Source organism: Larus michahellis, chromosome 4 (genome assembly GCF_964199755.1).
Source record: "Larus michahellis chromosome 4, bLarMic1.1, whole genome shotgun sequence".
Classification (NCBI taxonomy): domain Eukaryota; kingdom Metazoa; phylum Chordata; class Aves; order Charadriiformes; family Laridae; genus Larus; species Larus michahellis.
In genome coordinates this window covers 82,938,608-82,963,286 of record NC_133899.1, presented here as the reverse complement: position 1 = coordinate 82,963,286, position 24,679 = coordinate 82,938,608, and positions in this window count along the sequence as shown.

Genomic DNA, 24,679 nt, shown 5'->3' with positions numbered 1-24,679 from the left:
GAGAAGGACTTGGGGATACTGGTGGATGAAAAATGACATGAGCTGGCAGTGTGTGCTCACAGCCCAGAAGGCCAACCATATCCTGGGCTGCATCAAATGAGGTCTGGCCAGCAGGTCGAGGGAGGTGATTCTGCCCCTCTACTCCACTCTCGTGAGACCCCACCTGGGGTACTGCCTCCAGCTCTGGGGCCCTCAGTGCAAGAAAGACATTGACCTGTTGGAGCAGGTCCAGAAGAGGGCCACAAAAATGATCAGAGGACAGGCTAAGAGAGTTGAGGTGGTTCAGCCTGGAGAAGAGAAGGCTTCATGAAGACCTTATTGGGGCCTTTCAGTATTTAAAGGGGGCTTATGAGAAAGGAAGATGTTTTTTACAATGAGAGTGGTAAAACATTGTCACAGGTTGCCCAGAGAGGTGGAGGATGCCCCATCCCTGGAAACATTCAAGGCCAGGCTGGATGAGGCTCTGAGCAACCTAACGTAGTTGAAGATGTCTCTGCTCATTGCAGGAGTATTGGACTAGATGACCTTTAAAGGTCCCTTCCAACCCAAACTATTCTATGATTCTGTGATTCTCATGGGTAAACCCCACAGCAATACTTCAAAGTGTGGAGTTGCTGAAAAAGTTGGCTGGCCGTACCTGCAATCTAAATGCTTAGCTATAAATTAAGGATTTAAGAATTGGACCTTAACTACTGTGAACCTGTAGGTCTTACACATGGTACAAGTTCTACTGTAGCGTGAGTTAGCAGAATATATGCCTCCAAAATACAATACATTTGTACAGATATACTTACAGCTGTAACTCAGGTGAGTTTCGTAAGGTAAGTGCATTAAAAAGGAAACAATAGAAAAGCAAATTCTTGGATAAGTGCTTAAATTACTTTTGCCTGACGGAAGTCATTAATTGCGCTAGACTTTATTATCAGGCATTGCACATTTGCTTCGTGTTTATATTGGTACTATGTTTATGTGCCACTGGAAAGGCCTTAGTGTTAGATTTGCAATGTGTAATGCTAATGAGTCTTATGAGGAAAAAAATATTATAAATTTACATCATGTTGGTTAACATGATTTTAAAGGTGGAAAAAGGTCTCAGGAATTACTGGTAAAAACTGTAGGCAGGGATATTTGTTAGTAAAACTTCCCTTCCTGTGGGTGTTGAAATATTGCTGTATGGGCTGGGGGATTCCAGTAAATCTCAGTGAGTCCGAAAGTCAGAAGCTTACTGTTGTGCGATGCGTTTCCAATGAATCTTGTCATCTGTAAATCCAAGTTCTTTCTTTTAAAGGTCAAAACTGCCAGGAAGCATTGGTGTACCTGGTATTAGCTTTCATTATTTCCATTGGCATTGAAAGAGGAGATACAAATCATCAAGTGTTTCCAAAATTAGATACAGTATTACAATCTCTCCTAGGTCCTTGAGTCTCTCCTATGAGTCATTTCTTTTTGTGTGCGTTTCTGTTCACATTAGCACAAATAGAGCCTGTACTTGTATCTGATTCCTGATGAGATTCCGAAATTGAATTAAGCAGAAAGGGTGTATTTCAGTCTGGGCTCCTTCATTGTTTTAGCCCTGTTGTTAGGGGAGCGGCGGTTTTGCAGAACTCGCTGTGGCAGATCATTAGATAAATGCTTCTCACCTGTAGCGGGGCTGAGCTGTTTTAACTTAACTGTAACTTCATCCCAGTGATTAAAATTGTGTCCTCCTCACTGAACAGAAAAAGGCTTAATAACAGGGTGGCTTAAAACATTGTCCAGATGCAATGTACAGAAAGAACAGAAATGATAAATAAAATGAATGAGGAATATTTCCTACTCCTCCTTTCTGTCTAGTTAAGCTTCTTTAGTCATGCCGAGGGAGTCTCTGCCCAGTGTTATCCTGCACTGCTGTTTGTGGAAACAGTGCCACATAAATCTGTGAAACTTGTATGAGCAGTGTTTTCACTGAGAACGTTGAAGTGACCGCTCTAACCAAAGGCATTTGAGCCACAGTTATCACCTGGGTCGTGCATGTTTGTCCACATTTTCTAAAAATGATGGGTTTACTGTTCTGAGCAGGACTGGTAAGAGCTAACTGCTACCAGAGTGATGGAGTTTAAAAGTGGAAACCAGGGATGGTCCATAATGGCTTTTCTCCTCCCGAGTTTTAATCATCAGTAAATTTCATTCTTGTGAATGAAGTTAGATTGCCATTGAAAACCCTACTTTTTTTTCTACTTCAGTAGACTTCAACTTTTAATACGGTTCCTATAATTCTTGAACACCCAAAGACAAAGTTAACCTCTTTGGGAAAATCCTGATGTACTATCCCGTGTGGCATGTGCCACTTGTGAAATTACCACAGTTGTCATTCACGTGTGGATAGCAACTAATAGATAATAAATTTATTGTTTTAGTTGGATATGTTAATAATTATTAAGTCAAAGCTTGATGACTGTATAAAAAGTAAAAGGAGCATCACCAATGTTGTTTTGCAGGTTAATATCCCACAGATCAGTAGAAAGTTTTTCGTAAAAAAAAAAAAAAAAAAAAAAAAAAAAAAGTCATTTTCTTTGCACGCTATCCACAGGATTTTGTGGTATGTTTTGGTATAATTGTTAGGGTTTTGGACTACACTAGGCAAAATGGGATGTGCATAATGGTCTCATAATGTTGCTGGTCTAAGAAGGCATAAGCACTCTGTTACTGATCCATGGCAACTTATTGTTGTTCTATATTTTTAGTTAATGCTTAGATGATGATCATGGTGTGTGGTGGGCTGCCAGGTATTTTAGGGCTTGTAGTAAACATCAGGGAAATATTATTGTAGACAATGTGAATAGCAGCTTATAAGTGGGTTGTCCTGTAACACCTATGACCATATGATTCTGAAAGATGTATAAAATACTCGTGAGGCTCATGGGACAGGAAGCTGATCAGCATTTGAACTATTTATATAACCATTAGAACTAGAATTGTTTCATCTGGGTTGTCTTAAATGGAGAAGCAACAGCTCTGATGTTTCTAGGAAGGGTAACTACCCTTTATGCCTAGAACAAAACTATGTAGTAAATGAACAGTAAGCCCAAAAGGTTTCACACTTTAATGAATATGGACATGGTATTATAAGCAGAGTATGTGCTGTGGATGTCCAGGATCTCTGAGGAATATGTTCTCCACTGAGTATACTTGCTGTGCAGTACCCTCCAGTCAACAGTACAGCTCCAGCTTGTCCAGAAACCTAGCAAAATACAGTAATTCCTCTCACTCTGGATAGGACTGGGGGAAAAGCATATGTCTACTTTCCCCAACAATACCCATTCTGCAGTTATTAGGAAAAAAAAAAACAAACAACCAAAAAAAACCAAGCAAAAAAAAGAAAACCAACAAACCCCAGGCCTGTCTTTTTACAGTAGTTTCATATAACTTAATATTAAGGATTCTTATTTTTCCCTATAGGCATTAACACCTGCTTAGCTTTTATGAGCCAAATAGTTGAACGTAAAACAGAGCTCAAGCTGCTGAACTTTGCCTGCTCTAAATCTGACTTCACTGATTATCATTGAGCCAAATGTTTTCTGCTTCTGAGAATGTTAAATTAGTTCTGAGCTTGCACAAGCGATGCTCACTGGGAGGGTCACAGATATTTCAGTCCGACTTATTTGTCTTCTTCCCAACTATATTTAGGGAAATGTTTCTAAAAGTGGTTGCCTATGAGATGGAAAAAATTGTGTATGTTTGCAAAGGTGAGGCTTTACACACAGTACTAGATTGAATCTCAAGAGTTTAGTTTCTGATTTGAGTGAAGTATTGTATGATTTCATTCTGAACATAGGTCTGTATGCAAAGAACTTTTCTCAGAGTTGTTTCTCTCTCTCTCTGTTTACGGATCCCAGGTCATCTTTCAGAAATCTTGAAATATTATATTCTCTGTTTTGGGTCACCTGCGTATGAAGCATGAAATCTGGACTTGGAAGAAAATCACAAGCAAGTTATTTCAATAGTCAGTTAACCTTGTATTTTATCTGCAATCTGTGTATGCTTAGCCTTGTCTCTGAGCATGCCTCGTGGTACTTGCCATACCTCTCTGAACTGGATTCTTGGGCTTGGCCTATTAACCCCGGGTATGTATTTCTATATTAAGATCAAATAACCTCTAAAATTTGCATTGGCTGAAATGAACAGACTGAAAAACTTTAGCTGGTTCTTTTCCAGGCCTTAAAGAACTCCAAACTGTCAATATGTAGAGGTGGATTGATGGAGCGCTCTGTCGCAAATCTCCCAGGATGTAACAATAATACATTAATCACGTTACATCTTTTTGCACTGTCTGAAGTGCACAGTAAGTTACAGCTCTTTTAAAAATATGTTCTAATACATTATCTTAAAAAGGTAAACCCTTGACCATGTTCCATTATTTGTGGGGGGCTTTTTGTTGTTTTTTTTGTTTGCTTGGTTTTGTTTTTGTTTTTAATCTGGATTACCTTTCCCTTCCCTGCAGTTTAGAGTATAAATCAATCCCTCGTATTGGTAATAATCCTACAGTGGAAGGTTTTTTTTAAGACACCTGTAATCTTGAATAGCTAAAAAAAAAAATAGAGAAAAGTTATAATGAAAATTAGCTGAGACCTTTCTATACTGAGCTTTAGCCTGGAGCACATTTTTATAGCTGAGTTATAAACCTGTAAAACAATGTTTCTTGTAAAGCTGAGCCAATGATCTACAGTAGCTGAAAACAGACTTTATGGTCTAAAACATCCACGGATTGGTTTGAAATATTTAATGCATATTTTAAGCACATAACTTCTAAAGCTATGTGAAGTTTTGCTGGCTGTTTGATTCTCTAGGGGACAGGTTTTGGGTGACTGATGACTATTTGTTAAAGTCAGCAAAAATTAATTCAGCTCCTAAGAAATGCATTTCTGGTGAGGGAAATGCTTTAAGAAGTATCAGTCTTTAAAACAAAAAGGGAGTCTCTTATTTAAAATACATGCTAGTCACAAGTCACCAGTTCAATATCACATCGCAGAAGTTTTGGACATGGAGTGGACCTTGTCTGCCATGCAGCTCATATTCTTTCGTGTTCAGCTGTTTTCTATATTTTAGTGCTTTGCTAAAATCACTGTGTTTTTTATTTAACAGCTTCTGATATTTTAATCACGGTTAATTAAAAGGTAGCTTCAAATAAACAGGATGTGTAAAACAAGGACTCTTTCAACTTTGGCTTAGACAGCATTCTTCACTTGAGCAGAATTTCCACCAAAATCAGTTCAGCTTAGCAGTGCTCAGCTCAAAATCCGGTTAGCTTGACTAGTGAGTGCAAAACCATGTCCTGCCCTAGGAAAGCTGCTTTACTGATCTATACTAATGACATTGATTGGCAAAGATTATGAAGCCAAAATCCCATTTATGTTTTAGCTGGAAAAAAAAAAGGAATGGGGAGCCTTTCCTCCTACTTGCCTTCCCAAGACAGGAAGGAACACTGAGGACATCTCTTTACACTGAATTTCTTAGTCTTTGTTCAGCTTTGTGACCCAGGCCAATGAGGGTGGGAGGAGACAGGCCAGCCCTGTACTAAAATCCATCTGGGCAATTGGCAGGGAGAGCAGGCTGGGTGCTGCCAGCCGGTCCCGTGGTCGCCCTGGTCCCACCAAGTGAGAGGGGCAGTCCCTGTCAGAGCACGGGCTGCAGCGAGGGGCTGCAAGCCTGTGCTTAACCCCATGTTATAGCCCCTCACTGGGACTTCCTCAAGCAAGGGATGAACAGGCCCTAAATTCTGTATTTTGGCTTAGTGTTGTTCTTATGAATGGTTACTCAGAGACAGTCAGGTGAAGGAGGAGAAGCGGTGTGGGCAGGGTTAGTACAATTTTTTTTACCTTAGAAAATGCTATCCCAAGAAAGATGATTTCAGAATATCCGTAACAGACAGGGATTCAGGCTAAGGTGGCGACAAGGAAGGGAATGATATTGTCAGTTACTTTTAATAAAACTTTTCGTCAGTGATAGATTAGAGATATGAAACCATAAATGAGACTGTCAACTGACAAGGCTTTTCCTGCAAATGCAATATTATAAAGGTAAGCTTTCAGTGACTTTCTCTACCTCAGGCTACCAGCAGATTAAGCAAGTCACTTCTATTGCTGTTGATACTGATGCGGTATTGTTTCTTTCTCATATCTTCTATGCCTTGTCAGTAAAAAATATAATAATTCCCTTCACAGTCACCAGAGGTGGTTCTACAAGGCACCAGAGGATGGTGAGTCACTCTCCTTGCTCGCAGCGGAGTGGCCACTCATGGCTAGAGGAGCCGATGTCCTTCAGTGATGTCCATCACTGATGTTCTGCATTGATGGCACAAAGGGATGTTACAGGCTTCTGCTTGGGATGCCCATAGATAAAACAATAGGGGATAGCAGACACAAAACAATCTTCCCATCTATATTCTTTACATTCAATATATTAGTAAGTGGCCCCAAGCTTGTGAATTTTGTTTTAAAAATGATCATTTTCCTACTTTGCGATATATGAAGAGAAGCTTAAGTGGGGAGGATTTTTAAGCATTTTTAAAGAAGTTTTAGCAAGCAGTAGGAGAAAAATGGGATCTTGACATAATCAATGCCAAGGAATATTCTCTAAAAATGAAATACCAAGGGCTTGTATGCAAAATCCTCAGCTCTGGCAATATAAAAGGGACCTTAGAAGGAAACAGCTTAACAAATATCCTTGCCCATGGCTGTTTTTCAAAGACAGGAGAGGGTAACTCATGTAATGGCTCACACCAGCCCAGCTCTGACATGAGCAACATATGGCAGTATAAGAACAATAATAGCCCAAGGGTGAGATGGGGATGTAGCTGAAGTATACTGTGCTGCAGCTGTTCCCCAGGGCCTGGAAAGGGCTCCTGAGAAAGAAAGTGTAAGCTAGGGCTAACTAAGCCTGTACCAGGGTCTAGGCGAAAACAGCCTCACCCACAGCCTAAGGAACGCAAAGGGGGTTTCAGAATTGCTTTTCTCCTGCTCAGTTTCTGTCCTGATCACCTCATTTGGAATAGAAGCATTTTCTTCTCCATCTCTTACTGCAAAACAAATTGCTTGAAGGCTATCAAGTGTGTGTGTAGGAACTGAAAGCTTTAATTGTCCGATAAAAACTAACTTTGCACATTTCTATGGGAAATGAAATGGCAGAAAGAGTTTTCAAGATGGGTAGTATGTATGAAAAATATCTTGGTTTTGTACCTTTTTTTAAAGATTCCTAGGTTTCTCCATGTTCCAGTCTGCTGCAATCCCTGCACTCTTCGGACAAAACTTGGGAGAATGAATCTGTCATAACATGACGTGACAGGCCCATGACATCTGTGTTTGAACACTGTTTTCCAGAAATGAGAAACAGTGCCTTAAGCCTTGTTCCCGTGGTATGTCAAACACTCCCTGACAGCCGCCCTCTTAGTTCATAAGGAGACTATTAGGGATGGTGATGAACCGTGCTAGTCCATTTACTAGCCTAACAGGAATTATTAACTCTAATAAACGTATTATTATGTAGCCATTAGGTATCAGTTATAAAACTGCTTAATGTCTGCATGATTACTTGTAAATGGATTTGGAAAGGAGCTAAATTGGTTATTTATTGACCATACTGAACAGCATTATTTATTGACTTGACTCAGTAAGTTTGGGATTTTTTTCAAGCTGAAGTAAGATTCTAAGTTTATAATGGTTAGCCAGTGTGTAAGTTGATTCAGGAAAATGACATTTTTCTTAAAAACTGCTAAATTTATGGTAACAGGATCCTAGAATGAACTGTTTCTCTCTCCTTTCAAGTTCATTAACTAATTACTTTTAAACGTGCTCCTGAGACAAAAATCTGAGAAACTAGAGAATTTAGTACTAGCTACATCAAGATACTGCTTCCAAGTAGCATGTGGTCCTATGAGCCTGCAGCAGACAAGGCCATCAGGCGTACGCAGACTGTATCACTGTAGAGCTAGGGCACACAGCACTTGCGTCTGGCCTCTCTGCTTGGTAGATTGTTTGCTGGATCAATACTTTAAAATTTGCTGCTACAATACTTTAAAAGACTGAAGTAAGTAAACAAGTTTAATTTCATGGGTGGTAGTCTTCTCACTGAAGTTGATCATATTTATCTCCACTATAGAAAAACTAATTTTAGTCTGATTATTTTCTAGAAAAGAAAGGCTGAGGGTACAGCCTACTGGATTAATTCTAACAGACAAAGGCAAGGTAAGAAAAATACTGAGGCGAAGTCGTCAAGTGCCAGAGTTCAGTGTTTGCTTCTTCAGTAATATTTAATGCATGTTAAAGGTTTAGTGCATTTAATCCAATAGACAGACATTGCACACGCACATGCCTCGACTATCAGAAGAAGAAAGAAGCATTTTAGCACTCTTGAAATATGTTGAGTTGCGTTTAAATACAGGACTGCTGACTTTTGTAGAAGAACAGGGACTTTGGAAGCTCTTGCATTTTGGGGATTTTGGGGTTCTGTTCAGTAGTAAAAACAAGTTGTTCTTGTGAAGCAGATCAGTATTATTTGACTTCTATTTCTGGTGAGTGCAGAGCTCAGACTTCTAATTAAATATCATGTGAAAAATTTCTACAAATTGTGGTAGGAAGGGATAGAGAGTTGACATCATAGTGAAAAGACTGCACTTGATAAAGTTCAGCATATTAAAGACCTTCAAGAGGTCAGAGGGTGTGAGAAGGCTAATGAAGGTCGATCTTTAAAAGGCATTGCAGAATTTAAACAAGCTGTTGGATGTGATATGCTGGCAGGGTGAAGCCAGAAGCCACTTTTCCCTCACTACTCTTGCCTGCTCTTTTTGGTTTCCTTGCGCTTGCCTTGGAGCAGGAGACAGGGCAAAGACCATCCTGTGGTGTGTTCTTGACTATTACAACAGCTTTAAAAACAAAAACAACCACAAGAACAAAAGACCAACATTATGAAGCCAATCCCATGTGATTGGTATCGTCTTATTTCTCCTGGGCTGCAGACAAGGTTGCAGAAGATGTGCCTGACTTGTTTCTAAAGCCACAGCTCCTGGGAAAGGATTGGAAGGCCTACAGAGATATTGCTGAATCCCGATAAGTATTTGGCCTTTTCCTTGCTGCATTTGCCAGTATTTAGTGAAAGATGGAAGAGTTCTCGTGTTTCAGTTGTCTAAGACTTAGAAACGATTGGAAATTTTTCAACTAAATGCTTTTGCTTTTCAATTTAAGACTAGACTTTTTACATGACAGAATTATTCAACCACAAAAAAGAAATTTATATTTTTAACAATATTAGTATTGAAATCCACTCCCTCCCTTCTTGAATGAACACCCACTATTACTTGCAATGAAAAAATGTTATTTGCTTCAATGTTGAAGCAAACCTGGAACAAAAAAATGCATCAAACCCAAACGGAATGTTTTCAGGTAATTGAAACAGAATAGTCACCTGAAGTTAAACTCTCCCCACCCCAACTTCTATCTCCAAAATGCCTTGAGTTGTCCAATTTTAATAACTGTTAAAAACAGAATCTTGAATACTTACATGGCTGAAGTTTTGAGATTTTACTTAGAAACTGGTTTGTGGGTTATACAAATATATTAATCATGAGTGAGAACTGAATTTATCCCTTGAAAACGTTTCCTATCTTACAGATGTTTACAGGCTCAAGCCTGTGTGCAGCTGGCGATCGTCTGCTGCAGGCTGCTAGGTAACATCTATCCTTTTCCAATACAGCTTGCTTTCTCTATTTCACAGTAAAGAAGAGTTAACGACCAAATGTCCTGCTAAATTTGCAAGGGTGGGAGGAGGGAAGGAGAAACTCTAGAGAGAAATGGCATGACATGCCAGAAACAGTCTTGCAAACAAGAAAAAAAAAAAAAAGGCAGGTGATATGACAGTGATGTATTTAGAGAGAGAAAAAAATTTAAGAAATCTTTTGGGAATTATAGAGGAATTATAACATTATGAGCAATTTATCTTGTACAATTATAGACGTTGGTAGCTTTCTGAATTCTGTAAATATGGAAGCACCAAGTGACTGCAATGAATTTTGGGTTTGCTATATGGCAGGAGAATCCTTTCTTGCTTTAGTGCATTATAGCGCTGTTTTTAGCTCCCTTGTACTGGCTTCTTTGTGTTTTGAATTGAGCAAAATAAAATAAAAACCACAGATGAAAGCAAGGGCACCCAACATTAATGTTACAAGGCTTTGTCACCAGAATTCAAGGACTGTTATGTAGCTGGAAATCATAGCGGTCAGATTTTCCGTGGGCTGCTGACAGGAAAATGTAACATATGCTGTATTTCACAAGTACTTATATTTTCAATTCTGCATCAGAGCTTGTTACCTATTATTTGCTTGTAGTTCACTGTTAAGGCTTGAGGAACATTTTTCTCGATTTATAGCTCTATTAAACTAATAAATCAATCACTTGTGTGAGGGGAGACAGTTTGCTGGCATTTGCTTTGCCAACACACTGCCACCCACAACAGTATTTGCAGGTCCTCAAGGGTATGGTAAGAGGGAGGAAGCTTTCCCTGTAACTTAATTTTTAAAACATAAAACCTGTTTCTGTTGCTCTGAGCAACTTTAATGAGAATATTTTTGAAGAGCTGTCATCTGCTAATCCAATATTTAACTTGCTTTGTTTTTAAATTGCTATTTAGTGAAAGAGCTGCACTACACTCTAGGTAGTAATAAAAGACTTTTTTTTAAAATGTCCATGTTAAGCTTTTTAAATTCTAATCTTCAAAAGGGGAGAAATCAAACCAAATATTCTTGGGAGTTACACAGAACTCTATTTTTGCCACTGTTTAAGTTGCCGTACCACTGTGCTCTGGGATTTGTTTGTCTTTCCTTGAGTGTATGCTTACTTCTGGAACAAAAGGTCAAGGTGATTCTTTTAGAAGTGTCTTGAGACTTTTGTCTGTGGTACTTCAGTTGCTTTACTGTATGGCCATTGGTTTAAGTTGTGGTAGACTTTTTTTTTTTTTTCCTATAACCACACAGTAGTGAGTTTACCTGGATCAAGTTGGTAGAGTTCACCATACTGCGCAGGACACTTCCAAGCTCTAGTTAGGAGTTGCAGAACAAGAGTGCCAGGGTCTGAAGTAGAGCAGAGGGTCGTCTGTGGGAAAGCACAGTTCTTGTTGGAGTTTGTTGTCTAACAGTGGACATTACAGATACAGCAAAGGAAAGGTCCCTTCTTGGTAACTTAAACTAAACAAACACAGCCGCATTCCTTCTGTTAACACAAGTAATTTAGCATAGTCAAGTAGAAAGAATCATATATACTGCGCTATCTGTGCTAAAACTAGTATTCTTTCCCTTAGACAACATAGATTACTTTGGTTTTAAATTTTGTTGTTCTGATCTACTAGTTTTTTCAATCAGCTTACTATTACATATTGCCTCTTAGTTAGAATGATGAAGTTAAACAGGCTTTATTGAAGTTATTCTTCTTTTGCATGGGTGTAATTGACAGGAGACCTGGCTGAGCCTCTTGGAAAGAGACAATGCAAAAACATAAAATGAAGAAGTATGTACTCTGTCAGCAGGATTTCTCATATAAACAAGTTTATGTTAATGTTATGTTTCATCATTTATCATAATGTCAGGATGAATCCTTTCATGTCTACATAAGATTTAAATAAAATTAGTAAGAACTTTTGTATAACTTCTGCAGCAGCACTGAAGGGAACAAATGAATGTAATATGCATAATTATTTTCCTGTGATTGCAGTGAGAGACTCAGTTGTTGGCCCTTTATTTGCATTTGACACATAATTCACTTATCTAATATTTTCCCATGTCATTGCCCCCAGTGTTCTGCATTAGACAAATCTGCATCTTCAGGTAAGTGCTATTTTCAGCAGTGCCATTAGGATATCGCAGAGGGCAAGCAGGAACGTCTCTCTTGGTCTCCTGGTAGATTGGGTTCTGCCGGTATCGTAGATGAGAAAGCACGTGAGACTGCTTGGAGCAGTGAGCTTAGCAACTGCAGTTCCATTATCTAGGCAGCCATTCAAATGTTGGGATGGCGTCCTTTTGTTCTTTGTATTATGATACTTTTGGAATCTACTTGATTCCGACAAAAGTTTAGGTTTTTCAAAATCTATTCTGTATATTCACTGCAAAATGTATTCTGTATATACACTGATGAACGAGGCAAGATGGAAGAGAAGAAAAACACCTCAAAAATCCAAATTCAAGTCTGGGTGCAATAAAGTGATGTTTTGTACTGCTATACTTATTAACAAGCCTTGCTTGACTTTAATATCCAATTCAATCTTGTAGTCCTTATGTAGAGAAAAACTTCCAGGGATAGCAGTAAGATTCTTGGCCCTTCTTAAAATCAGGAGCATAAATAATAGTCTGTCTAGCTTTCCGTAGCCAGCCATGAACAATTTGTAGTTGTGATAATATTCTAAAGTATTTTGAATTCTGTCTCGTTCCACTACATCAAAATGTATCTTTAGAGAGTGAGTGGTTTTTAATCCCTCATCTGTTCTGTCTCTTCACTCGGCTGCTCTGTTACTGTCTGTCCTAAACTGACTCCCTGTATGCTGTGCAGTGAATTATATAATCATTCCTTTTCACTGAAGATCAAACACAAGAAACCCTATTCTACTGATTTTTTTAAAAACCTGCCAGGTTCTGGTGTGCCTTTGCAACCACATTGCCAGTGAAATTGTCAGAAGACCATCGTGTGCGAAGACCTGTATGAGCTGCATCTTTTGCCATCTGTTCTGCTATTAAAACAAAATCTTTTGCTTCCTGACATTACTGGAGATACCGTTTCCACAGGTGGGAACTCGTAAAACTGAGATCTTGTTATTTGACAATATGTTATTTGCTCTGATGAAGTAGTGACTCATCTCTTTAATGTAGCTTCTCTGGGTTGTTGCTTTAAAGGAGAATTTAGCCTTGACCACTTCATTCTGTTGCTTTCTTTGTGCTGGCATGAGCTTACATCCTATATATAGCAGCTGTGCAGAGTCTGAAAAAACAATCTGAAAAGTAAGTTGAGAAACTGGAGTGTTTAATTGGCTTGAGCTCACCTCCCAGCCTCATGAGTACTAGAGATGATGGGACCGAGTGGCCGTGCTCAAGGCAAAGGGCAGGCGACAGGATCTTGCTTCTGGAAATTGTGTCATTGTGTCAGGAAAAATATGGTGCTTGGCTGGGTGAAGAAAGGCATTGGGAAGAAATATGTGAAAATATCCGGTATATCGAATATCAGTGTTTCTTTATGTCACTATCAGTTTCAGGACAGACAGCATGCAAACCATGCTTAGATTTTGAGGGATATGCAAGAACTCTAAATCTGGATAGAAAGACTTAATTTTGAGAGAGTGAGAGTTGCTTATTGAGGCTAAAATGGATATTGCAGAATGACTGACTACTTCACTGCAACTTTCATCTCATTAAACTCTAAGACATTAGTTTCATTCTTTGAAATCAATATGTATATATCCAAGAAAATAATTCCTTTATGATGTATGGGTATGATGCTGAAGTCAAAACACGCATGCTGTCTGCAGGCCTTACAGAGTTGAGAGATGACAGACTCACCAAGCTACTTGTTTTATTAAATGTGTGGTGCTTGAAGGGAAGGGGCACAGATTATAATTATTTGAATTTTATGGATCAGTAAGTATGTTTCCCTGATGCACAACGAGCACTTCAAAACTGATCCGTCTTCCTGCACTGTAGGCTTCAAGTTCAGCATTGCTTAAAGCACCCAGCACTGCTGGCAGTTTACCATCCTGGAAAATGTCACTTTTCAAATTCGTTGTCAAATTGCAGGTCATACATGAATTTAAGCAAACCTAATCCCTTAAATGGCTGAAGTACTTTCTTGCAAAACTTCTTGAAGTTATCCTTGGCCCACGAATGCAAACTGTGTCATTAAGACACAGACTTGAAGTTATTAATATCTTTGTTCTTACTGTTGACATGGAATCTGTGGCATATTCCTACAAGGAGTAATGCACTTATCTCACCAGACAGTACAATCAATGTTTGGTTTACCCTTTCCCCATTCTGATTCTTACTTTATATCAATGTGATGGAGGCTTTATGACATTTCTCTGATGTGGAGATGAGACCATTAAGTCTCACCTGTCTTTCAGAATGCTTTCTGCCGCTCTGGCTTCCCTTACCTGTTTTCACTGATCTGATCTGACTGATATGGAAACTTTTTGTATTGCAACAGATACTCCAAACCACAAATTGTACAGATCTGGAACATTAATTTATTCATTCCTAGTGTTCATCTAGCCCATAGTAGTTACCATATGACTGAGCAGCTCTGGGAAGTGACTGGACATTTTCAGATGGTGTACTTTCTGTTGAGTAAGATGATTTTTACCATATACCTCTCACATTGTAAATCAGATATGCCACTGTATACAGTTTGATGAATAACTCCACAAGTCAAACTATAAAGAGACAAGAGGGGCAAAATAAACTTGCCTATTCTAGTCATAGGAATGGTAATTCTTTAAAGAGGTGCAGAGATAGGATTTTGTTTTAAAGTTGAATTGCTGTTGGCTACAAGTCATTACTCTTTCTGGTATGCCTTTGTGTAGATGCTATATCTCTAACAGTCCTCCCTGTGCTGCTAGTGCCTGTGATTTCAGAAGCTGGGGTCCAAATGAAAACACAGATGTGCAGTGGGTTAAAATGTATCCGCTCTGCTCTTAAGGAACCATTTCTGGAATACTCTTTTTGTTTTTTTAATATTAACCAACTAACATGAACTTCCCCTTCTACACAGGTACTAGAGTGTGTTTATTACCTCCTGAAGTGAAGCTGAAGCACCAGTGAATATGGTTTTTTGCCTGGTATTTATCTGAACTTTGCAAACAGGCGATGGTTGTTTAACACCTAATTATTCCCCAGTTTCCGGATGCTGCCCCCACATCCTTTTCTCCCTCTCTGAATCATTATCTGTAACAGCTTGGCATGAATGAGTCTTCATGGGACTCATTACAATCCCTTTTCCCTCTTGGAATTTCTCCTGGGCATGATGGAGATAAACTGATAGAGTTGTATGGGTAAAGCTTGCACTACAGTGTTGAGACTGTTATTGTCTGGATAAATAGGATACTTGAGCTGCCTGCTAATAATCTGGCAGCTGCCTGTTAATAACCTTTCATAAAATTCAAATGTTTTAGAAATTCCGTGCTCTGGCAGCAGTTTAATCTGGAATACATGGGGAGTTTTTAAGATGATGATGATCAATTGTTGTTCATGAACAGAAACTAATATAATATTCAGTTAGAAATTATTTAGTTAAGATATTAGGATAAGAGATTTACATACATTAGGAACTGTGGAATATTTCAGAAGAGGAGAAACAGGAAGGAAGGGTTGAAGCCTTGGTTAGAAAGGAGCCAGGCTGCTGGCTTGAAAAACTTAAAGTGCTAAAACCTGTAAGGAAGCTGACAGATGTAGAGGAGCACAGATGTCAGGTGGCTGCAATCCCCTGAAACGGCCATGGCTAATGTTCAGTGCGTGTCTGAAAAGGCTGGGAAGAAAGCAGCATAATTGCAATAAGTCCAGAAAGCAAATCAGACTCCTTATGTCAGTTGACAGTGTGTCCAGTATAGCAACAGACCAAGGGCAAAACTTGCCAGTAACTAGAAGCCTGGAAAACGAGATGGGAAAAAACTGGGATGCTTGGTTTCATATGATGAGCCTGACAGAGAGGCAGCTCAGAGACCTTGCAGAAAGAGAGTAATCGATGGATGTGATGTTCCCAGGCTATCAACTACACAAATTGACAGTATAAGATGTGCACGTGGAGGGGTGGCATTGTTTTTTGAAGGTTAAAATGAAGTGTAACAGAATGAAATTATTGTTGAAAAAGAAAATGGTATGAAATCCCTGTGGTTGTAAGTATCATACTGTAATAATAAAAATGTAGCATTAGGATTGTATAACGACTCCCACCCCCAATCAGGAAATAGATAGAGGATAGAGATCAGAAGTGTTAAGTGAGTTTAGAGAATCTGCAAATTCAGGTACTAACATTGGGAGGCTTCAGCTACCAATAGAATTAATGACTCATCGTCTATGACAGGACGTAGAAACAATTTTTTTGGAGGTAGTAAATAGCTGATTTCCAGAACATCTCATCTTCAGTCCCAGAAAAGATCTGTTCTGGCTTTGGTCCTGAATAGTGCACAGGACCAGCTCAAGAAATATGTAGGAGAGCTGATCTGTAATAGCAATTACAATATGATTAGGTTTAACACTGCAGCAGAAGAGACTAAACAAAATAAATCCAGAACACAAGTGTTCAATTTAAAGAAAGGGAACTGCATACTATGAAGGCAACTGCTCAAAAGGAAGAGAAAGTATTAAGGGAGGAGCAGGCTAAAAAGCAAGAAGCCTAGAGGTAGCCTAGGCACTTTTTAAAAATACTGTATTAGAACTCAAGACAAGCTCTGTGATGAAATTTGAAAAGAAACCAGAGTGGTCCAGTAAAAACCCTATATGGCTCAGTAGAAAATTAAGGTGACTATCACGTAGAGAGGACTGGAATTTCTAATGGAAAGTTTGTCCTCCAGAAGAGAACAGGCAGATCAAATGTAACTAGGAAATTAAGAAGGCTAAGAGAGAATTTGAGGAGCACCTTGCATAGGATGCAAAAAATTCTTAGTTAAGTTATTTCAATATAAGAAAAGCAGGAAGATTGCAGAAGTCCATCCTGTCCACAAAAATGGCTCTAGAAAGGATGCCAGGAATGCTGGATCGTGAGTCTGACTTCCATCCTTCAACAAATGATAAACTTGCTAAAAAAGATTAAGATTACTGAGCATGTAGATAAACTGTCAGGAAAAAAAATCTCTATTAGAACTGGGTTTTATGAGAAATCTGAATTTCCCAGCCACCCTTTCAGTTACCTGAATTGGGTCAAGGTGCTGGTGGTTTCTATACTAGGTACTCGCACCTGCTACGCAGTCTCACCCATGATGACTTTTGTCTGTTTTGTTTTCATTAGTCTAAAGCAAGACAGAAATCTGTATTTTCAGGAGTCACTAGGGAAATAACGATGTTTCTCTAGGAAGAAGGTCAAATAAGAAGGGAGTGAATAGCAGGGTATGTGTAATGACATAGAGTGCGCATGTTGTTGGTGAGGAAGGACTGTGTGGTGCATAAACCAGATGGCAAAGGAATTTTGGAGAGTGTGTCCCATACATAGGAGGAAACAAAGCAGCTGAAAGGACGGATGGAGACAGAATTGTGTGTTTATCTGTGGCATATGCAGGAGCAAGGAGTGCGTGTAATATATGAGGGAAAGCAGTTGCTCAGATTGGTATTTTCTTGTTGCAGGGTGGTTGTGGCTGTCCTTCATCCATGCAGTTGACCACCTGGCCTTCTAGGCTATTTCGTGAGGATCCCAGGCCTGCTTCTTTCACAATTAGTTTAACTCCAGATCCGTGCCTGTCATTATTGCATGCATACAGGAGGCATGGATGATGGGCTAAAGGGATTGCGAACATAAAGCAGAAATTGAAGGTGGCTTCACGTGTATGGACAATAAGGCCTTTGTGTTCTGGGATCTGGGGTTTTGCCTGCTTTGGACTTAAAAATAACCTTTGACAACACTGAGCAGCTCCTGAAGAGAGAACACTTTTACATTTGTAACTGCAGAGGCTGCTGCAGTAACTAAATACACAGTGAGGTCAAAAGGTCTAAACAGAGCTCAGGATCTTAGTAAAGTCGATAAATTTAAAGGAAGCATATTTGTAAAATGTTTGGACAAATAAACCAAATACTATGCTGCAATTATGATGGCATCATCAAAGCTAGCATCGGTATTCTAAAATTTGCTCTTCAAATAACACATTTATTACTCAGGGGAGGGTCAAACAGCGAATTTATTTGCAACTAATACCACAGGCTACCATCAAGGAAGCATCTATGTTCTTGAATTGTCTGAATTAACATTCTTATCTAAATGGATCTATTGATCATTAATGATCTAGAAACCCTTGGGGCATGACAGGCAAGTGAGAAAAATCCAATAAGCTCTCCAGCATTGCAGAATACCAAGAAGCGAAAATGCTACTATTGCATCCTTATAGCATGCCTGTGAAACACTGCATGAATTAGTAAACAGGATCTTCTGGATGCTACAGGCTGACTTTCAGTTCTCTTAGCATATACAGAGATCTATTGAGTACAGCCTTTCATTCAAACAGTACCTATTTTCAAACAATATACTATAAATTAAAATTATATTTATAAAAAAAATGGAGCGTATACAAACATACTAATTGTCATTTAGGGCCTTAAAAATATCTTTAACATGAACACAGCATTCCTGACACTGTTTTCTTTTATTATTATTTAAAGCCAACTCAAGCACTTTTAACAAATGAGTATGTTCACTTATGTGAAATAAAGACATTGCCAATGAAGACATGTCTGTATGTCACAGTTACCTTCCATGCCTTACTGAGTCAAAAATCTTGGTGTGTGACCCCTTACTATGTGACAATGAATGGGATGAGAAAAACTTAATTTGATACTTCCATCAGATGTCACCAAAGATCATAATTTTCTATTGGCTTTCCCACATTTAAGCATGTTTCTTTCTTTATTAAGAAGCAAGAAGTTCCTGTTTTAAGAAACTGCATTAATAAGAGGACCTCTGAGATTTACCAGAAAAAAGTCCAGTGGTATACCATAGATTGTAATATGAAGAGGGGTTGCTGGTCAAGGGCATCTGGGGCTAGTCACTCGAGGCCTGATTCAGACAAAGTGTCTTATCTAGTGTCTATCCAGTAATTTTTAATGTGTTTTAGACCAATAAAACAGTCTTTCTAGTTCTAGAGCTCTACTGAAAAATCCGACCCGTTCCACCAGAAATGCCATTTGGATTAAACCACTTGAATAAAAGCATACTGATCTCTTCCTTAAATAATGCTTTTTTCCCAAAATATTTTGCTTTGCAAGGGTCAACTGTATCAAAGTTGATGTGTGGTGGTAGAGTTTAAGGGATAAAACTTTCTGTAGATTTCGTCCTCCCTATAATAACCAGGCTTGAGCACAAGAGCCTGTCAGCCCTCTCCATATGTGTGCAGCACAAGAGACACTTCTCAGCCACGTTTGGCACTGCAAGCAGGACAGCATGTCAGCTCTGATTAGCTGTGCTAGGAGGCATGTGTTTCAGTGTGGGGCATGGTGCTGCTCTAACCTGCCTTTGGTACCGAACTTAGTTTATCCTCTGATGTGGACAGCATGAGCTGTGTTGTCTGTGGAGTTACCAGAATAGTCGAATTAACTCTGCATTATGCTCTGTTGCATGGTGCAGGCATGCCCTCTCTGCTATGAAATCATTTGTATGTAAGACGAGGGGGAGGAAGATTCACTACAGTCCAATATTCCTCCTTTAAAGTAGTAATGGAATAGTGTCTGCTGGGTACAGTACCAGCTTTTCCCCAGTGAACAAATAAGAAAATCAAATAGTGGATAGCAGCTCAGTAAGAGAGCAATCAATCTGTCTTAACTCTGAATAAGGCATGGGTCATGTAGAAGAAATAGTAGATGTGCATGTAGTAAAGAGGTGTATCATAATGAATATGCACAGACTTAATCCTCGTATTTCCTAATACATTAATATTGTATTAATAAGAATACTTTTCATAGCCTTGTAAATTTTTCTTATAAGTAATATATGAACATATTTAAGAAATCTTGGCTTAATGATGCTGTATTCTTACTAATGGTTTACTTTTTTTTTCATTTTTTGAATGGTGATCTGCATGTTTTTTCTTGTACTCAGGTGCATATATTTATTTATAATATACAGAATAGCAAATGAAATAAAGTTTCCAGTACACGTTTTGCATACGGCTACATTTGTCTTGGGTTACTTATTATTTTGTCCAACATAAACAGTGCTTTCCAGGATTATATACCCCAAATAAACTTGCCAGGTATCTTTCAGACAACAGACTAGAAAGAAGACCTAACCCTGTGAATAGAAATCAGCCATGTTTTATTAAGATAACCTGCTATTAAATAGCAGGTTTAAAAATCTGCCAGGAATGAAACAAAACAAACAGAAAAAGGGAACAGGTGATATGGCACAAGAAGCAAGAAATAAGGCTTGATGCCAAGGTGGACATGACAGTTCTTGACTGGAGAGAGGAAATGGGTTCTGCACAGTAACTAGGAAACTCTAAGGGTGAACAATGATGACAGAGCGGAGGAGAAAGCAGAGGGAAGAAGATCCTGATCTAACAACATCAGGAAGCAATGCAAGAACTCAGTCTTCCTGCTTTACTTGCAGTAGCTGTTAAATAAATTTGGTGTGTCTTGTACTTCCGATAATTTTCATACAGTGGGTGATGTGATACCTAGTAAGGTATTACATTTTAGGGGCTCCAGATAAGCCAGGTCAGTGATTCACCCTGGTTATGAGAACTCCTTTGCACACCTCCAAGAACCAGTTGGTGACTGAATCAAAAATGTTCCCTCCATTGGGTTTTCTGGCTGGTGAGTATTCCCTTCTTCAGCTGGCCAAGTTGGTGGGTGGTTGTGCTAATTACTTGTCATGCAATGCAAGTCTAACGAGGCCTTTTGTTTAGTTTTGGATAATAATAAAACATTATCTTTGATTAATGCAGATGACTAATTCATTAATCCATATCCACTGTTGTATTTTAATAAAAATGTGTGATACATATAGATTTCTGCTTCTTGAAAAAACAGGCATTTTCTTTATTTATTATTTCCTGACAAATCAATAAATTTCCCTGTACAAGAGGGACACTGAAGTGCTGGAGCGTGTCCAGAGGAGAGCTACCAGGCTGGTGAGGGGTCTGGAGGCCAGGTCATATGAGGAGAGGCTGAGGGAGCTGGGCATGTTTAGCTTGGAGAAGAGGAGGCTGAGGGGAGACCTCATTGCCCTCTACAACTACCTGAAAGGAGGCTGGAGAGAGGTGGGTGTTGGCCTCTTCTCCCAGGTGAATAATGACAGGACCAGAGGAAATGGTCTGAAGCTGCGGCAGGGGAGGTTTAGATTCGATATTAGGAAGAATTACTTTACTGAAAGAGTGGTCAGGCAGTGGAACAGCCTGCCCAGGGAGGGGGTTGAGTCACCATCCCTAGAGGTATTTAAGAAATGTCTAGATTTGGCACTTCAGGGCATGCTCTAGTGGCAGAGATTGTAGGGGGTTTTTTTGTGTGTGTATGGTTGGACTCGATGATCTCAAAGGTCCTTTCCAACCATGAAGATTCTATGAATAACAAGTATTTTGCTACCTCTTTACTGTTGCTGGAATCAGATTCTATGCGTGGCTTTTACTTGGACCACTGTATTTGAGGTCCCTTCATCTTTTTTTGTCTGATTCTGATATAACTCAAATGTTTTCCCTTTTAGTCCTCTGGTAAACTATTATTGTCTTAGGCCATCCTATTTTTCCTGCTTACATGTCAGCATTAGGATAGACATGCTGGATTTGGAGAAGTCTACACCTTTCTGCAAGTAAGTCTCACTATAGCATTACAATGCATTATTAATTCTGCATTTAAGAGATTAAGATAAATCACACACTGGGTATTATAATGAAGCTTTGGGATTTAAGGATGTAAGGTGAGGTTGGCATCTCCTTAAGAGGGGTTATGAGGCTAGAGGGAGTTTGCTACTAGAGATCGTAAAGGAATTTTCTTGGGGCTAAACGTGATGCTTTCATTAATGCCCTTTGTGCAATAATGAAGAGTTTGCTAATGAAACCTGCTGTTGGCATGCAGCTGGGAAACATTGTTATTGTGCAAGAGAATTACAGTACCATAAAGAGGAACTGAATAACCTTGAGGACAGGCAAAGATAAAAGAGATTAAATTCAGTAGCTGAGGGAACAGGTTATTGAACTTAGAGACTGTTCGTGAGAGCTTTCTCCTATGAGACAGTAGCTGCCACATAACCCAGTCAAGGTCAGGATCTGCTAAGTTTCAGTCACTGTTCATGTGAAAAACTGCTTATAGCTTGAACATCATGGCACTTTTACCAAATGAAAGCTGTTGCAAGTTTTACAAGTTATATATTTTCCTGTCTTTCCTACTTGCACAGCTCCTGGAAACACAAGGGAGGTGGCAACACCAAATAGACGCTCAATACTACAAGCTTGTTTCACCTGCTTGGCACAATAAGAAAAGAGAAGCTTAATTCACTTGTCCATCCAATTTGAAGACAATCTGAGCCTCGCAGGAGAGTAAATTAGCAAGTAGGATCAAGAATATTCTGTTGCAAGTTCTCTGTGCTCTCCAGTTGAACTACCTTCATATATATAAAATAACTTAATACTAATTGCAACAGGAACTGCATTTGGTCTTACAAACAATCATCCAGCTACCAAGCTGTGGGTTCGTTTTCACTTTCTGGCCCAAAGACTTATCAAAGTTTTTGTTTGGTTGGTTTTGACAGGTAACTGCCTTTCTCAGTGTTAAACTGACTGGCAAATCCATTCCTCAGCAGACAGGCTTCTTGAAGAAAGGCTTGAGTGTTTGAAATTGCTAGGTTTTTTCCCAGCTGCATTAGGTCATTTAATAAAAGGTGTCATCTGCCTTGACAAACATTGCTTCCTATTTTCTAGGCATGAGAAAGTGCAGTTTCATAACTGGCTTCTGTGCTACTGCTGAAAGCTGGGGCCTAGCTCACACTTGCCTCCCATATGCTAGTTCTGTCATTTATATTGCATTATGGGTGAAACTTGACAGAAAAAAGGAAGTTACTGCCAGGTCGATTGACAAATATTGGTACTAGAACCAGAGAAGGGATGGAAATCTCTAGCAGGCTGAGTGATACTGCCCCTTGGGCCAGCACTGGCCTCATGCACGTGATGAGACTGTGCCCAAAGGATCCTTATTCATCATTAATGTGCTGGAAATGCATAGTACTGTGCTGCTCATGTTCCTGTTGAATTTGGACCACATTCTTTGCACACCGATTTTAATTTAGAAGACTGATGAAAATGCATTTCAGATGTTCATTGTAACAGCAACAGCAGTAACTCATAATCTCTGCCAACGTAAGTACTGTATCGATCCACAAGGATGGGACTCTGGGAACAAAATGCTGCCCAAACGCTGGGTACTTATCTTTTCTGATTCTTTCTTAAACATCTTCCAGCAGTGGTCCTGCAGCGGCATCTCTCTCTCATTATTTTTCACAATTGGAAGGCTTTTTCCCCTTCTCATGAGATCTTTTGTGCTGTACAATATGTCTCAGGTTTACTGTTGTTTCAAGTTCCCTTGTGGATTTTTTTTCCTTTTCAGAGTTTCAAAGTAATCCTTCTTTACTGATCTTTCACAATCACTAAAATATTGGAAGAGCATACAGACTGTGACAGAAAACAATAAAGTCAAGGCAATTCCCAGCTGAGGGTGATAGGTACCATACGTCCATCACATATATTTAGGCATTAGAGAGAAAATTAAGCCGCTTGTTAAAGTTGTGGCATTGCGACAGGGTGTTGGAAGGACATACAACACTTCCTATCATTAAATGAGGATTTAATGTTCAGGGTGCTCAAATGCTTCTCATTTTTTCTAAACCAAACCTTCATTATCATGTTTGTTTAAACAGTACAAAGTGTCCCATTCCTGCTGCACAACAGTGGCCTCCGGGGTTTGTTTGCAGCTGCCAGTCCCTTGCGATAGGCACTTGTACGTCATCTGCACAATGTGTCTGCTTTGTGCTGGAAAAATACGATTTTTAAAGGGTCAGATTACTGACTGGTGAGAAGTGGAAATAGGTTCATAAAACCAGTGGTAGTAGGTGCAAAACTGGGCCTCTGTTTTAGTTCCTTAATTGCTTTCCACAGAGTTTTATTTCTGCTTGCGGGGCATTTTTATTCAAGGGTAGTAAGATTCTGGAAATCAGTGTTTGTAATGGAAATTGTGACCTGACTTTAATGTTAGTCTTGCTGACTGTCTGCTGAAAAAGCTGTATCTTAAGAAATACTGACTATGACAAATCTGTCTCTGCAGTGAAACACACACAAAAAAAAAAGAAAATGCATGTACAAATAATTATTTATACAGTCCAGTATGGGACCAAAACAGCAAGAAACTTGAGGGGGAAAGCCTTAAAACTCTCCTGTGCCAGACCCTGGAAGTAAGAAGCAGTATTACTGTGTTAATGACACTTATTCTATACAAACAGGACCATGTTGTGGAGCGCGAGAGGCCCTTACTTGAACAACTGCCCTAGAGAAAAAACAACTTTATTTTTGCTTTGCATTCACCTGCAGTTAAGTTACATTGCGTGTTTGCTTAGGCATATCACGCAAAATGTGCACACCTGTGTGCAGGGGGGCCCAGCTGGGCCTCTGTGGGGAGCGGCTGGCAGCTGGGCTAATGGCCGGGCCCACCTGGCCCTGTGCTGCCAGAACTCTCTGGGCTGCCCCTGCCTGAGGAAGGGCTCCATTGGTTTTGCTCTGAAAAGAAGTGTGGTCTTGAAAAGCACGGTTGTTGGTGATCTTGCTGCTTTGCCCGGAGCTCCAGAAGGATCTTTTTAACACAGAAAGATGGAGTCACCTGTGATTTCAGAGAGAGAAAGCAGCAGTGCTGCCTGGAGAAGTTGCTGGTAATGCGATGAGGGTATATTATGGGGGGCAGTGAGATCCAACTCTCTTTTAATCCCTAGAGTGACAGTGGAGTGTT